Below are 16,930 nucleotides of genomic sequence, written 5' to 3'. Positions count from 1 at the left end.
CTCAGCACCTAGAATTCAAGTGTTTACCTCTGTAATTTTAATTTGAGGCTGATAATTGAAACTACTGATTGCTTTATTCTGTTTGTAACATGTTCATGTGCTGCTACTGATCCTTTTTAACAGTCGCATAGACCTTCAGCTGTATCTGAGCTTCAGTTTCCATGGAGATGACTATGTATTCTTTCAATACTCCTATCCGCAGGACTCCACAAGATGAATTTTATAACTTATATCAGTGTTTCTCACACCATCTATGATCAAGGCTCACTTTTTCTTATTTTCAACCTGACACAGACCAATATGTGGTCTGCTGTATCTGACAACAACCCAGCTCATATCACATATGACTCATGCAAACTGATCTAAACACTCTTTTCAGTGATTTTAGTCAATTAAGTATGTACTTAAGTGTTGCAATAATGACACATTGCTATGAATATTTCTGAAAAATTACTCTAACTTTTTATATTTACCTGATTTTGAGCCATTAACAAAGAGTTTGCTTAGTAGCCAGGCCACAAATCACATGTTTATTTGCAGTGAATTACCTAGTCTATATTTTAACTCAGATGTCTTTCACACCTCCCTCTCTTTCTTTCTCTCTCTCTCTCTCTCACACACACACCTTTCATACACACAAAACCCACAAATACACACATATACATACACTTCAAAATGCATATCATGTATCACTACACTAAAAATGCCCTCACAGTCTGCTTCTAATTGATTAATGTTATATCACTTTCTATAAACACCTTACAACAGCATAATTCCATTTCTTCCCTCCTAACCTTTTTGTTGTTGTTTTTGTATTTTACTTCTACATGTGTTACAATACAATGTTATCCTTTTTATTTAAAAGAGTCAATTATGAGGAAATATAAATAATGAGAAAAAATCCTTCTATGTGTATTTGTGCATTCATCATTCCTGGTGCTCTTCATCTCTGTGTGTAGATGCACATTTCCTGTGGGTATCATTTTCCTTCTGCCTAAAGGACTCCTTTTAATTTTTATAAAAGTGCAGAAATTTTGATGAATTCTTTCCACTTTTGAGTTCCTGAAAAAGTTTATTTCACTTTTATTTTTAAAATATATTTTGCCGAATATAGAAATCTAGGGTTTTTGTTGTTGTTGATGTTTTCTTTGAGTAAATGAAAGATGCTGCTCCATTGTCTTCTGGCTTACATGTGTATAACAAGCAAGCTGCTGTTATTCTCCAGTGCTCCATTGTTATGCCTTTTCCAGAAAGGCATCTAGTTGGAATCATAGAGTACGTAGCCTTTTCTGAATAATCCCTCCTTGAGTAAGCAGATTCACTCTCCTCCAAAGTGCTGGGTAAAGAACCTCTCAAAGCATACTTAGCTCTCTCTCTCCATCACCATCCACATTAAATGCATTACATGTCCTGCCAGGAATCTCTTCCCTATGCCATTTTCTACCATAGTCAAACCCCTGGCTCATCTCATTGTACTAACACCACATTGTTCCAATAGTCTTGAAAGTCTCCCTAATTTACAGTTGGCTCTGTCTCTAATACATTCTCTATTGAGCATCCAGGATAGTCGATCACTCTTTCAGAGAAGGCTCCCATTAATTCCCAAAATTAAATTAAGTTCTCCTGGTATCTTCTCTAATGGCACCATGCACTACTAGTCCTTCACAGTGCTTACTACATTTTTCAGAAATTTAATTAATTGATTCTGGAACTATTGGCATCTGGTACATATTTAAACAATTCTAAAGGAAATTTCTTCTTCAAAAGTCTTCTTTTTAGCTCTGTCACCCCAACAGAATTTCCTTTACCCCGGGGCAATGCTTTTCTACTTCTTCCTGTATATCCTCCAGATATATGCAAACATTTATCTTCGCAAGTATGTGTGTGTGTATTAATATTAGTCTTCTTGACTATACTTTTAACTCCACATGGTCATAGCCAAATTTGTTTTTCCCAGCTTTGTATCCTTTATATATCTTTATAAAGTATGCCCTCCATAAATAAGAAAAGAAGTGTTTGTTTATAGGTTAAACAGTACATTAGACATGTGCTGTATACAAGAAAGGTTAACACATGGAATAATTTGGGGATCTGGAATAAATTAATTCAATTTACTTTATTCTGATGGGAAAAAATGATTTGGTTTTCAAACAAATGGCTTTTCAAACAGCATTCAGAAACTAATTAAATTCGAGAAGCGAGATTCCACTGTAGTTCAAACTCCCTGGCCTGACTTTAAAACCCTTCTTGAGAACTGGCCTCTTTATCTTTCTAGTCTCTTCCCTGCTTCTCCTCCATTTCTCACCTTCTGCTCCAGCCAACCTGCTCTCCAATCAGCAGGTACATTACACAGGCCGTTTCCTCTGCCAGCATCACTGTGTTTGCCATTTCCTTCCACAGAGTATATTTACTCAATTCACTGGGATTCGGCTTCGATGGACGCTTCCCTGAAAACCCAGGGTCTAGCCTGCTGAAACTTCTATGTGCTCCCCGGACACTCCTCAATGTGTACTCAGCCATTTCTTCTGCCTTCTCACTATTTCCCTGAGAGCCCCCCGAGGATAGGTGGGAAAGGAATTCTGTCTTATTTATCTTTGTGGTTGGAGGATTTACCTTAATGCCTGACAGAGAACAGAATTTTTACTATTAACTAAATAATAACATTCGGTTAATTGTAACAGTTACTTTGCCTAACTTTTATATTCATTTTCTTTAAATTTTTTTAAAAAAATATATTTTTATTGATTTCAGAGAGGAAGGGAGAGGGAGAGAGATATAAAAACATCAATGATGAGAGAGAATCATTGATTGGCTGCCTCCTGCATGCCCCTAACTGGGGATAGAGCCCGCAACTTGGGCATGTGCTCTTGACTGGAATCAAACCCGGGACCCTTCAGTCCACAGGCCAACGCTCTATCCACTGAGCCAAACCAGGTAGAGCTTATATTCATTTTCTAAATCCATCTTCAAAGTAGTTTTATGAATTAAATATTACCCTTTGTCCTGTAGATGGGAAAACTCAAGTTCAGAGAATTTAAAATTTCCCCAGCACTATAAATAATACTGGTGAAACTGGACTAAACTCATGTCTGTAGGACACAGAATTCTACACTTTTAGACTGTGTTATATTTCCTTTCAAATATTGGTATGCATAAATTTAAAGAAATTCACTTTGAACTCCATTGATCCAACTGAGAATCAGGCAAGGGGTGAGGTTGAAGACCTAAGGAAATATATCAAAATGGCAGTGTAGATGGGCAATTTTGACTAAGTGTGAGGCACCAAAGACATGCCGTAAGAAGTCCTTCTTGCTATTTACATTGCTACCCATTTCTTTGCAGCGTTCAAATACTATGTGATTAATCCTATTAATAATTTTATAAATTATTCATGTGGAAACATTTTAGCCCCACATTTTGACAAAATTTCAAGAAATACAATAGGAAGATGTACTGTTTATTTTTGTATGTTTTGTGTCAAGGAATTAGGATAATGTGGCTCCTTAACAGTTGATTTGTCCAAACTGTACTATAAGTGAATGAACAAATAAATAAATAATTTTTTTTCAGAAGATGACCACGTATAAATCCTCAAGTAAAAATTTCTGTCTCATCTTTTATACATGTCTTTAATTCATTTATTTTCCCCAGGCCCATTATATTTTTTATTACCATCTATTTTCATAGTGATTACCACTATAGCTCTGTACTATTTTTATAATTTCCTATAGTAATTGTTAGATCTTCTAAACATGTATTCAAAAATATTAACTTATGGCTTAGAGGTTATATCTATTCTATGAATCTATATTTAATTTTTTAAACCTATCAATTAGAAGGAAAACCCATATCATTCCAAAAATACTGACTTAGGTAAGATAATTTATGAACTTCTGGTGGTAAATAGAAAAGCCACATCCTAAACATTTTTTTAAGGTTTAAAGGAAAGCTTTCCTAGTGTAGAGAGGTCTGTGTTCTGTTTATGAATTTTGAAAGAATGAGATTTTTAGATGTTATCGGTGGTAGTAGAGTTCTTGGGGTGCCTGGAGTAAAAGAATTTCCTGAGGCCCCACAGGAGTTTAGGGTCTCGTGGAAAGCTCCACTGATGATGTAAAATTAAGGTGGTTCCCCTCCAAAGTCCCATCTCTGTCCATCTCACCATAAAAGAAGTCCAATCTTGTCTTCAGCAGAAGTAAGGCCACAGCCCAGAATTTCTGTTCCATATTAAAGTCCAGTCCAGTCCAGCATCTGGCTAGCTTAACTTGTGTTCCCATCTGCAGCCCATTGTATGTGGGTTCCACACGGCCATGGACCATGTGGCTGCTTAAGGCCATGTGGCTATGACGAGAGAACAGGCGAGCACAAGGGCAAGTGTGGGTCACAGAGCAAGAGAGGGAGCGGGAACAAGGAGAGAGGGAGCTCTCTGTCTGGGGCTTTTAAACAGGAGTTTCTTCAAATTAACCAATTAATCTTCCAAGATCTCACAGACGTCTGATGGGATCACCTCCTAGCCAGTCCATTGTTTCCAGGCTAGACTGACAGGGAAGCACCTTTCCGACAATACACTGAGTCTACTGTGCATGCACCCATCTCCCCCTTCATTCCGTCCCTTCCCCCAGGGATTTGCAGGGAATGGACAGGTGGTTCACTGGGAGCACGAAGCTGTAGCTTCCTGGTGAAGCTGTCCAGGTGACCATGCTTAAATGTCTGACTTCCCTTTGCTCTGTTCCTTTATTAATATTAATAACTAGGTAATTACGACAATAAAAGAAATAGCTTGCTAAAGTCTATACTAACAAATAAATAATTACTAATCACTGTAAACCTTCTCTTCAAGAGGTTGCAAAATCCAAACGTGTTAAAGTTCATCCTAATCCTTATAATTCTTCTGATTCTTGTATTCTCTGCCCCCCAATTCTTTTCTTTCATTTTCCCAAAACTTCCATTTGACTTCTCCTCATAAGAATCATCAGACGTGATATAGGAGAAGGGAGACAACTTTCAGATCATTTCAGGACACATAAGAATGTCTTTGAATGCTATGAATGTACTTACAGTGCCAAAGGCAGATTATTTGGCAAGTCTTTGCCCCAGAATAACAATAATAGTAAAAACAATATCAATAATAATGTTTATTATTTATTGAGTTCTTTCTATGAATCAGTACTATGTTAAAAATTTTATGTACATTAATTATTACATTTCGTTCTCTCTCTCACACACACATAAAACAGGAGAGAAGTGCTATTAAAATCATCCTCATTTGTCAGATGCGGAAACTAAATATCTCACCCCAAGGTCACAGAGCCAACAGGGTGGAGATTCAAAACCATGTTTACAAATTCTAAAACTGCTCTTAACCAAGGCCAACCTGGGAAGGGTCTCCTACTGAGTGCCCTCAGGGAGATTGCTAGCATTCTCTTTTATTTTTCAAATACCTTAGATGGCTCTAAAAATATGCATGACCAAGAACCCTACTGAAGCCTAGATTGGAAATCTTTGAATGTAAATGTATAAAAAAAATCACTCCTATAATACTAAAAAAATAAACAAACAAACAAACAAGTAAATATCACTCCTGTTTGGGCAACATCTCCTGTGCTTACCTGCTCCTTGATTTAAAGTCCTGTCCTGCGGTGGAACAGTGCCCAGCATTTCTTATGTGCCCTAACCAGGGGCTGGACTAGGGCAAGAGAAGCAAAGCCCTTAGGGTACAGAATTTAAGTAGACACTCCCAGGGTGCCCCTGAGAATAAGCCCCTCCTTAAACTTTACTCCCTGGCTTCTCACGCAATCCCTCTTGTCTGTCCCACTTTGCATCTACCAGTTCTAATTAAAGTCGGGGTTTGGTTAGCTCGGCTCAAAGGTCCAAATGGAACTTTATTTACTATCACTGACCAGTGGAAAGTAGTTTACTAATAACTTGTTCTTTTTTTCCTCTTCAGAATATGACTTTCATATTCAGAAAAGACTCTGGCTCTTAACCAAATCATCTTATATTCTAATATGTTTTCAGGGAAATAAAAATAATAGTTACCTTGAAAAAGGGACTGACAGATCATATATACATTAATTAGCCAAATTAGGGATTAACTGCTCTAGAACCTGTGTCCCATGCACAGTGCTAATTACTGAAACACTCTAAAGTTCTAAGGCACTAATAAAATTGGGAGAACATGCTGCTTTGTTTTACAACATTTTTTACATTTACAAAGCATCTTCAGGAACAGAGTTCCTCTAGAGATACCTCTAAAATAGAAAGGTGTTTTTGTTTTTGTTTTTGCTGCAATTTTACAAATTAGAAAGTGGAGGTGAGAGAGACTAGGGAACTTACACAATGTGAGAATGTAGCCCAGTCAGGTTTCAACAAGTAGTATCTTTCTTCATGTTTTTTTTCTGTTGGTTTAAATAATTAACTTCATAATTTACACATTTTCTCTACTCAGAATTTCAAACTAGTAAAAAGATGTGCCTGGAAACTTCTGTTCTTTTATAACTTTTTGAAATCTTTACGTTTCCTGGATTTTAATCAATATAATAAAAATGGTCTGGATAGATATCTGTTTCTGTAAATTGTGCCAGCACAACTAGCTTCACCAGATAATTCACAAACAAACAAAAAACCCAACCAAACAGCAACAACAAAAACATAAAGCATTTCTTCAGCTTGTTATGCAAATTTCCCTTATGCTTATCATGTGTTAGAATGGGGGGTTTCAATCAGTTAGGAAAACTGATACTAGACAGATATGTTGGCTTTGATGCATGTGAAGTTAGTTGGGAAAACATGGCTTGCACCTATGCCCAAAATGTAATTCCTGCTAATCAATAAACACGATGCCTTTTAACTTAATGCACCCAATTATTTTCTTTTCTCTCTGAACCTCTGTCCTTAGGTTGTAGTCCCACAATGACACTGGGCTTGGACATGTGACCTACTTTGTCCAGTGGGGCAGAATCAAACTTGAGGCAACCAGCTAGTAAGTGGTTGTTATTTTAAGATGCTTAAATTTGGGGGCAGTTTTTCCATGTAGCATAGCTAATAAACTATGCTTTCCTCTGAATTAAGCTTATCCCCAATCCTAGTCAGAGAAGCTGTAATACTACTAGCAACTAGTAGAGTTCCCCTTCTCCTATCCGATTATTAAAAGGGCAGAGAGTATCCAGAGTTTATCACAAGGAAGGAAGACATAATTAGGAATGCAATTTTTATAGCCCATAGGTAGGCAATCTTAAACAGACAGCCATAGGTTAAGTCAGGACATATGTAAGTATTAGCCATTCATACACTAACCTCACCCAATAGAAAAATATTAATTGTAGTTGATGCCAGACTCTCACCAAATTCTTAGGCAGAAAAATCATCTTACACTAGGAAATGTCAGAGAGAATGGATAAAAAGTTGCATTTCCTTTGCCAGGAGTGTCTTTCCCAGGAGAAAAAAGATAGAAGAATAAATTAATTAATTACTTCAAGAATTAGCATCAATATGGAAGGTGAGAGTATGCCGTCTCTCCAACATCAACAACAAAATCAATTTATTGAGCACTTTCAGTTTGCACTATGGTGTGCTAGGAGTCCATCAGGTAGTCTGGCATTTGCTCATTTCACATACAAATAGGCCTTACATAACATGAAGTGGAAATTATAATTCTTATTTACACATGAGAAGAAATTAAGTCTCAGCGGGTTTTTAATAATTAATCCATGAGCACTAATGTAGAAAATGCAAGAATCCAAGTTGAATCACATGATCCTTATGTGACAGTCCAGCCTTCTGCATTACTTTGCATTAGGTGAGCATCATTCAAGAGTCCATGTAATGGTGTGTGTGTGTGTGTGTGTGTGTGTGTGTGTGTGTGTGTGTTTCTGTGGTAGGGGCTGATGGAGAACAGATATAGAAGATGTCTCTATTGGTTTACAAAAGAAGGTTTTGGGAGAAAGTAAGACATGGGCTGAGCTCTATCAGCATGAGCTGTACTTCCCAGTGAGCATCTCAAGTCCCCATTGTGTGAAGACACAAAATTATCTGACACTCACTGCCCTTTCAATACAGTTTCTGACCTCATCATTAACTTACTACACATAGGTTTGCACCCTCAAGCGACTCCCTTTTTCTTTAAACTGTTTTCTTATCAAAATTTCCTTTTCCACAATTGCCAGTTTATAAACCAAACTTACACATCGTCTCTTGCTTTTCATTTTTGTTCAAAAGGCAGCATTCAGACTGGGGATGAAGAGAGTTTGCCAAAAGGCCAGTGACCTGCATTTTTTTGAGCAGAACAGCAATCACAATTTGCCAAAGGCACAAAAAAGTGAGGGACATTGCTGTAGATCATGATAGAGGTGCTGCTTCTTATACTATTTTTTAGGTTGTTCTGTCTCAGCTGGATACTCACCACAGTCAATGAAGCAAAGAAAATAAAGTTAAGAAAATGAGCAATTTCTTTTGATAGGTGTCATCCATGTCACATGTAACATGTGACCAGGAGTGCAACCTAGGCAGTCACACAGATTGGGCAAAATCCAATCAGCATATTCTTCTTAGCTTAATATCCTTCAAAAATCTAAAAGGCTCACATCATTGATGTTTCCCAATATTATCAGTTGGTGATGAAAGACAGGAACTAGAAGAAAATTACAAGCCTAATTATAAGCCTCTCTTTGGCGTCTTTATATCTTCAGAATTAATAGAATTATAATATTTCTAAACGTTACATACTTATGACTTTAAGAGACCAATAAATGCCCTGTGTGATACCCAAGTTCTGATTGAATTCTTTAAGTAGAATTTCCTGTATTTCCTTTATTTTGGGTCCTATTTTTAAAATTTAGACATTAGAATCCAAAAAAACGACTACTATTTACTTATATCCAATCCTATTTAGGATAGGAGTAGATTTTGCTTTTGACCAAAAATCTGGTTTCAAAATTAACAGAAATATAAATAGCACTAGAGGCCTGGTGCACAAAGATCATGCACTGGGGGGGGGGGGGGGAGTCCCTCAGCCCGGCCTGCGCCCTCTCACAGTCCAAGAGCCCTTGGGGGATGTCTGACTGACAGCTTAGTGCTGCTGCAGAGATGGGAGAGGCTCCCCTCCTGCTGCGCTCGCCAGCCATGAGCCTGATTTCTGGCTGAGTGGCATTCCCGCTGTGGGAGCACACTGACTACCAGGGGTCAGCTCCTGCATTGAGTGTCTGGCCCCGGGGGGTCAGTGACCCGTCATTCCACCATTTGGTCAATTACTCTTTTATTATATAGGATATTTGAGACAAAATGCAGAACCACTCTTTTTATATAGGACTTGTCTTGGATTTCAATAACAGCATAGTACATTATCCCATAATATTTTATTTATAATTTTATGGAAATATTTGAAATTGATTGAAAGAAACCTTTGTAGACTGGAGCTGGGTTGCAGAGGCTTCAGAGAGCTTCCCAGCACTGTTCACCTCTGAAACCATGGAGTCAGTAGATTATTTTTGTCATACAAAAGATATCATGTTAGACACATTTCCTTCATTTCTTTGCCTGTTCATTATCAGCAAAAGGCATAAATCGGCACTTCAGCCTGCTGGCCACTGTTAAAATGTTAGTACTGAGGACATGGTTGCCTAGATTGAGCCATTTGAAAACAAAATTTATTAAGAAAATTTAAGCCAATCATTGATTATCCAAAATGATGTGGAACTGGGAAAATATGAATTGTCAGACCAATGCACAACCTAATGAACTCAGTAAAAATTTTCACTTTCAAGCTGACGTTTGACAAGCCCTAAAAATATTCTTTTTTATTGTAAACAAGATATGTTTCCCTTACAATGGACCTTCTTGCAACAGTACCACATTTATTTAAGAAAATAATTAGAGAAAACATTTGGAAAAAACCTTTTTTTCTCCCTTATAGGCATTCACAAATGTTTACCCGATAAAAAAAAAACAAAACAAAACACCATCCCAAAAACCCAGCATGAGTGCTATTGACCAATTTATAGTATGCCTGATGAATAACATGGAAAACCTTACTGTGAAAGAGTCTAATTGAGTTTAGTGTAATACAAGCTTTACAGCACAATAAATCTCTGTCTTTAATAAATGCTGTCTTCTCTAGTTTGAAATCCTATGAGCCAATTTGTAAACCCTTATTTGTACAATGATATATGATTTTCAGCAGCTCATGTGAAAAATCATGACGGGTTTCAGAAGGAAAGAGTATATATTGCAACCTTTGTGCTGGTTTTACATTTATATTTCCAGAAGTATAGAAATCAAACTGTATCTAAAAAAGTAAATTGAAGTGGAGACTTGGGTGAGCAGTTAACCATATAATTCTATTACCAGCAGAGAACTTCACTTTTTTCTTAACAAAATAAGAAGAAGGCTGGGGGGTTCTCTATGTTGACCAACTTGATATGCTACTTTTCTCAGTTTCCATTTTTACTCAACTGTGCTAAACTCTGTTCACAGACATTTATAAAAGCTTTAGATAAAATTAATCATGCATGTATATGGGCACATGTTTGCTTGGGTGTGTGTATGTGTGTTTATATAAATGTTTTAATTGCAATTTCAGTCAATGTCTAACAAAATGCCACAAAAATGGTTTTTAATGAAAATGTAACCAGGGTCAAATTTTTTCCTCATTGTGCATTTTTTCTTTATCTTTGTTCATCTTGTTCCTAAGAGAAAATTATTGGTATTTCAATAGAGCTTCATGCTTTTCTAATCTTATTCATGACCAAATCACATTTTTTTTTGTGATTTTCAATAGATTTATGAGCATTTTACTTATTTTTAAGATAACCATGCTCAAAGAATGCTAGTTGCACTGAAAGATACAAAAGCAGTTAAGTGTTTAGTAGTGTTAAAATAACAAGTGAATGATTTGAGGATACAAGAAGGTTCTGCTTCATAGTTAGCTTGCTTCTGAAGGGACTCCACTCCTTGGGACTATTTAACAAATACACACAACAGTCAGGGATATTCTTTACTAAAACCCAGAAATGATGACTGTCATCTAGGATGACATGATCTACTTCAATATTGTCTTTTGTAGAACTGAGAGCATGGGGCCAGACTGTTGCTTTTCTCTATCATTGGCTATAGTCAGGGCATATACCCTGACCAGGATTTGAATCACCCACCCTTGGTCCATGGGACAAGGCTCAATCCACTGAGCCACACCAGCTGGGCTGCCCATTTCTTTTCAAGAGCTACATGTTGGCTGAGTACTGTGCAGGGAATGGTCATACAATGCTTGATAAGAGAGAGAGATAGAGACATGGTTTTTGCCCACAAGGGCTTTATAGCTTGTGGGTAGGACACATGTTAAACAACCAACAACAAGCTTAGTTACCATACACTTTCTAAGAGCCAAATTCTCTACTTGTGCATGAGCTTCCTTAAGTAAGGACAACACTAGTAACTCTCCATTTGATGAAGTCACTTTCTCTCTCTTATCATCATTTGTTTTCCTTCTTACAGATTATTCCCATCTGCATACAATGGACTATTAATTTACCTATTATTTATTTTCTTGATCCTACTTCTCCATTAGTTATTGCTTCATTTATTTGCTGTCTTGCATAGCAGATCTCCTGCAAGAGTTAGGTCAACCTACAGTCTCTAATTCCTCTCTTCCCATCAGGCTTTCATTCCACCACAACCTATATTAACAATGGCACTGATGACCCCCCCCCCCGCCCCGCCCCGTTCCTAAATCTAATGGCCAATTATCAAGCCTCATCTCACTCAACCTATCAACACAGTGTTCATCACTCCCTTCTTTTTGTACACTCTTCACACGGGTTAAGGGCATAAAAGTTTGGTTTTCCTATTTCTTCTCAGTCTAATCTGGTCTTCCATATATGTTACTACTCTTGGAGAAAACCTGGGCCTTATTCTGTGGATATCCTTTTTTTGAGCTCTACACACACTCCTTTAGGTGTCTCCAAGCTTAAAATACCAGTATTCAAATGACTCCCACATCTATATCTTGCCCTAATCTCCCCTCTAACTCCAAATTATTAATCTCCTTCCTTGAACCTTTACTTATAATGTAAAATAAGCATATCCAAAACTGATATTTTAATATTCCCCCCTCAAAACCTGATCCACATGCATCCTTCCCCATCATAGTTAAGGGTAACTCCATCTTTCCAATTGTCCAGGCTGAAAACTTTACTGTTATTCTCAACTTTCCTTTCCTTATTCCCACTGTTAATTTATCTAGAAATCATGCAGGTACTCTCTTCAAAATATTTCAAAACTCCAACTACCTCTTAACACTTCCTCTGCCAAATCTCTGGTCCGAGCCATCAGCATCTCTTATCTGGTATCTTACAAGACTCTTGTAACTTGTTTCATTACTTCTACTTGTGTTCCCCTCCCCCAGTTTATTCTCATTCATAAATCTTCAAAAGCTCCCCATTGTACCCAGAGTAAAGCCAAAGTCCTGACAATAACCTATAAGGTCTTAGTGATCTGATGCGTCTTACCTTTCTAATCTCATCTCCTACTGTCCTCTTCCCGAATATTGACCTTCTCAATGTTCCTGGAACATATTATATGCACTCTTGCCTTACAGACCTTTGCACTGGGTGTTCCTTATACCTGGAATGCTCTTCTCCCAGCTATCTACACAGCTTATTCCCTTTCAATGGCACTTTCTCCATATGTCCTAACCTGAGCCTGTCCAAAGATTGTAAGCAGAACATTTGATCTACCTTACCTTGCTATACGTCATTATGCCCTCCCTATAACATATATCCCTTTCTAAAACACTTTTGTTTTTCTTTTTTGGATTACTGTCTGTCTGTACTTACTAGAATGTAAGTTACACCATCAGATTTGTATTTTTAAATAATTGCCTGGACTGTTCTTCCTGCTCTTGATCAGGTGACATTAGAATTCTAGAATGTTGGGGTTCAAAACAGACATCCCCATTGTTCTTGAAGCATAGTGACTTCCACCTTGTGTAAAAACTGCTGTTTGAAATTTTAACCCTGATATTTTGGCTTCTGTAAACATTTGCTTGCTTAAATAATCTGTAAGACTACTCCCATTCCAGAGAGACCATAAACCATGTCCCAGATGGAGTTGTCGGTGCTGGTGCCAGGCCAGGCCTTGAGATATGGTCTCATTGCCCCTTCCCAGCACGCAAGGCTTCTTTCTCAGAAGGTCTGGAAGTCTCATTCCAAATTTGGAAGACAAAGGACTGAAAAAAGTATAAATAGAGAGAGCTTCCTCTCTCTCTTTTTTGCTTAGACTTTGGAAACAATATTCCTCTAAGCCCACCGGTGTAATAAGGACTCCAAAATTTGGCTTATTAAAGCATCTCATGTCGGTTCACTGATTTACAATATAACATTCTTAAGTTTGTGTTTATTAAGCAAAACTTGATTTTATTCTCAATTATTTTGCGTACATATCCAATCCAATAAATCTGGGTGATTCACTTAAACTTTTATTTGACAGAATGAATTATCTATTCGGATAATAACTTTGTTGTGTTATTTTTGTTTTGTTTTGTGTGACTATGTGCATTCCACAAATATATGAAAAAATTTTCTTACCTCATCTATCTGAACACATTCTCCACTACCTAAATTAGGAGACCTTGCAAGGTAACCTGAAGTCTAGAGTTAAATAGCATGAAGATACTGATCTCAGTAGGAAATGTAAGGGCTGAGAAATGGCAGATGGAAATGGAAAGGGGAGGTTGAGAACACTGTAGGTGAAATTTACCACCTTGGCACCAAGTAAAAGGTAGAACTGTAGGTGAAATTTACCACCTTGGCACCAAGTAAAAGGTAGAAATGTTTTAGTCTCAAGTCACTGACTTGTAAGCTTGAAATTGCCACTTCTTACCTTTGACGTCTGGCAACTTGTAGATCATTTCTGAGTCCTAATTTCCTGGGAAAGAAATAGGAATAATATTTCCCACTTCATAGAGATGTTGTCTTCCAAGCGTGAAATGGGATTACAATGTGCAAAGCATCTAGTTATTGCTGGCATTTGATAGGTACCAATAAGTGGTAATTATTATTACTCTTGTCTTTATTAGCAATTTTTTTCAGGAGCAGTTGGATCTAGTAAAGTTGTGACTCAGTACTCTTCAATCATTTCTCTATTAGTCATTGTTGTTGCATAATAAGCAACTACAAGATCTCCTGGGCATATAACTATCGTCATGTCTTTGTTGCTCACAAAGGTAGGCTGGATGGGGTGTTTCTGCTACATACCTCGGGAGCTGGGATGCCTGTGATTTATAATCCAGTTGCTGGGATGGCTGTGGTTTATAATCCAGTTGGCTACCATGACTCAGCTCCAGAGATCTCTTGTCCTCCCTCCAGGTCAGTGGGCCAGCTGTTCTTCTCATGGCAACGGAGAAAACAGAAAAGAGAGTATGCCTAACTATGCAAACATATCTCAAAGGCCCACTTGCGGCATGACTACCACTGGCTAAAGAAAGCCATATGGCCTATCTAATGACATGGGACAGGGAAGCAAGTATAGCTCTGCCTTCTGTGGGAAGGAATAAAAAGTTATATGGCAAAGCAGATCAATGAGAGTGGGGAGGTGGAAGAAGTGGGGCCCATTCAACCTTCAACAATAACCCAGACTCAAAAGCAGACAGATGGGAATAAAAGGTTAATCCCTGCTCCCGTAGACCACACTTGAGAAGCAAAATGAATCCAATATTTGATGCTGAGCTCAAATGAGCAATACACATTAATTAGAGGCCTTATGCATGAAATTTGTGCAAGGGGCTCGGCCGTTGCAGCCACAGTGGCTGCCTTGGCCCTTGCGGCCCCAGCTTCGTCTGGAAGGTCATCTGGAAGAACATTTGGCTGTCCAGTCTAATTAGCATATTACACTTTTATTATTATAGATATTTTTAATTGGAATTACTGAAACATTTTACCATGTAAATGCAAGGTTTAATGCAATAAGGAAAAACCCATGGAAATACTTTTGTTATAGGATTATTTCTTTGGGATACAAAAGAAAACATAAACCAGCATGGTATTTTATTTGGTTACTTATTAGCTATTTGTCCAATGCACATTTATTTAATTCCTACTATGTGCCAGGCAGCATGTTGTATTTATAGCCAATTATGTGTTAACAGGAGGTTGCACTGATAAATGAAAAATGTAGATTTCACTGAATACTACAAAGTGGAAACTGAAAAATGACATAAGAAACGTACCGAGGGAGAGAGCAATTACTCCCAACTGAGAACATGCATATATACATACTAAAGAACTCAGTTTTAAAAATCTATGACTGTTGATAGAAAATCAATAAAACAACAGAAAGACTCCAATTGAAATTGATTTTATTTTTGTGTCTGGCTCTGATGTAGCAACATGATTTCTTGATATATGTTTCTAAGTAATCAGTTAAGATTAGGACTTCAAGCTTTGTAAATAAAAACCTAAACTGGCCTGTGAAAAATGAGTTTCTTTTATTAATGTAATGCTGGAAATGAAAAAGAATCAGAAAAGAACTTAAATGGTTACCAATGAGAAAAGATTTGCATAAGTCATCTGACTCAGTACATTATCTCTAAGTCATTATTTCCTGCCGGACTGTAATAATTTTATTTGGTTGGATAAACACACATAACCCCATGTTTTAGATGAATATTTTTTACTTTGCCTAATGAGGAAGCAGAGAGGAAATTCATTTTTGTCCAATGAAAATTGCTTAGAGAAACATCATAACTTTGTTTTTATAAGGGTAATCTTAGTAAAATAGAAAGAAAATTGTGTATTTGATTTAGTGTCGTTGCAACATTAGAAATTAACCAAACCATGACAGATTAGGCTCCCTGCTAAGAATTATTTACCATTTTCTACAAACTTATTAAGTGTTTGTTATTCTGATGTACAGGCTCATGCATGGTAAATTTTTAGCAAGGAGGTAAAGATAATGAAACTTGAGTACATTTTCTTTTAGTTCTCTCCAAAATAATTTTGTCATAAAAAACTAGCCAGTTTTTCTCAGTGGATAGAGCATCAGCCCGTGGACTGAAGAGGCCCTGGTTTGATTCCAAGCAAGGGCATATACCTTGGTTGCAGGCTTGATCCCCGGTCATGGTCTGGGTGCACGCAAGAGGCAACCAATTGACACATCGATGTTTCTCTCTCTCTATCTCTCCCTCCACTCTCTCTGAAAATCAATGGAAAAATACCCATGGTTAGGATTAATAACAACAACAAAAAATAAAACTCTGAGTTTAAACAGGTGTGATGACAGCTAATGATACCTTCTATAAAGGGAAGAGTAATTTTTAACTTTCCAAATACAATAGCATGGTCAAATTATATAAACCTCTTGAAAGAGTATACAAATTATTGCATTGAAGATTTTTTTGACTGATTTCAAAGAAGAAGGGAGAGGGAGAGATAGATAGAAACATCAATGATGACATAAAATCATTTATCAGCTGCCTGCTGCACTCCCCTACTGGGGATCAAACCTACAACCCAGGCATATGCCTTGACCAATAATCATACTGTGACCTCCTGGTTCATAGGTCAACGATCAATCACTGAATGACACCCCCCAGACTATAATCACTTTTAATGAATGCTTAAACATGGGGAAAAGTATAGGAAGTATTAACTCTAAACCATGCCAGCCAGGTTAGAGATTCAATATAATTCTGAAACTCCTGGGTATATCCCTTCAAATTTAATCATTTCAATTTCTTTGGTTTATAAAATTTACATATTCCTAAATATATTTCTATTAATCAAATCTTATTTTCCCAGTGACCTATGTAATCATTTTAAAATTATTTTAGTTTCATTTGAAATTACCTATCTTTAGTATTTTGGTTGAAAATATGTCTCCTCTGTATTTTGTTATTCAGTGGCAATGTTTGGTTAAGCTGCTTTATGCAAATATATAAACTGAC

The sequence above is a fragment of the Myotis myotis genome, unplaced genomic scaffold (genome assembly GCF_014108235.1).
Source record: "Myotis myotis isolate mMyoMyo1 unplaced genomic scaffold, mMyoMyo1.p scaffold_m19_p_13, whole genome shotgun sequence".
NCBI lineage: Eukaryota > Metazoa > Chordata > Mammalia > Chiroptera > Vespertilionidae > Myotis > Myotis myotis.
The sequence above is the reverse complement of the archived record's forward strand: the minus strand, read 5'-3'. Positions refer to the sequence as shown.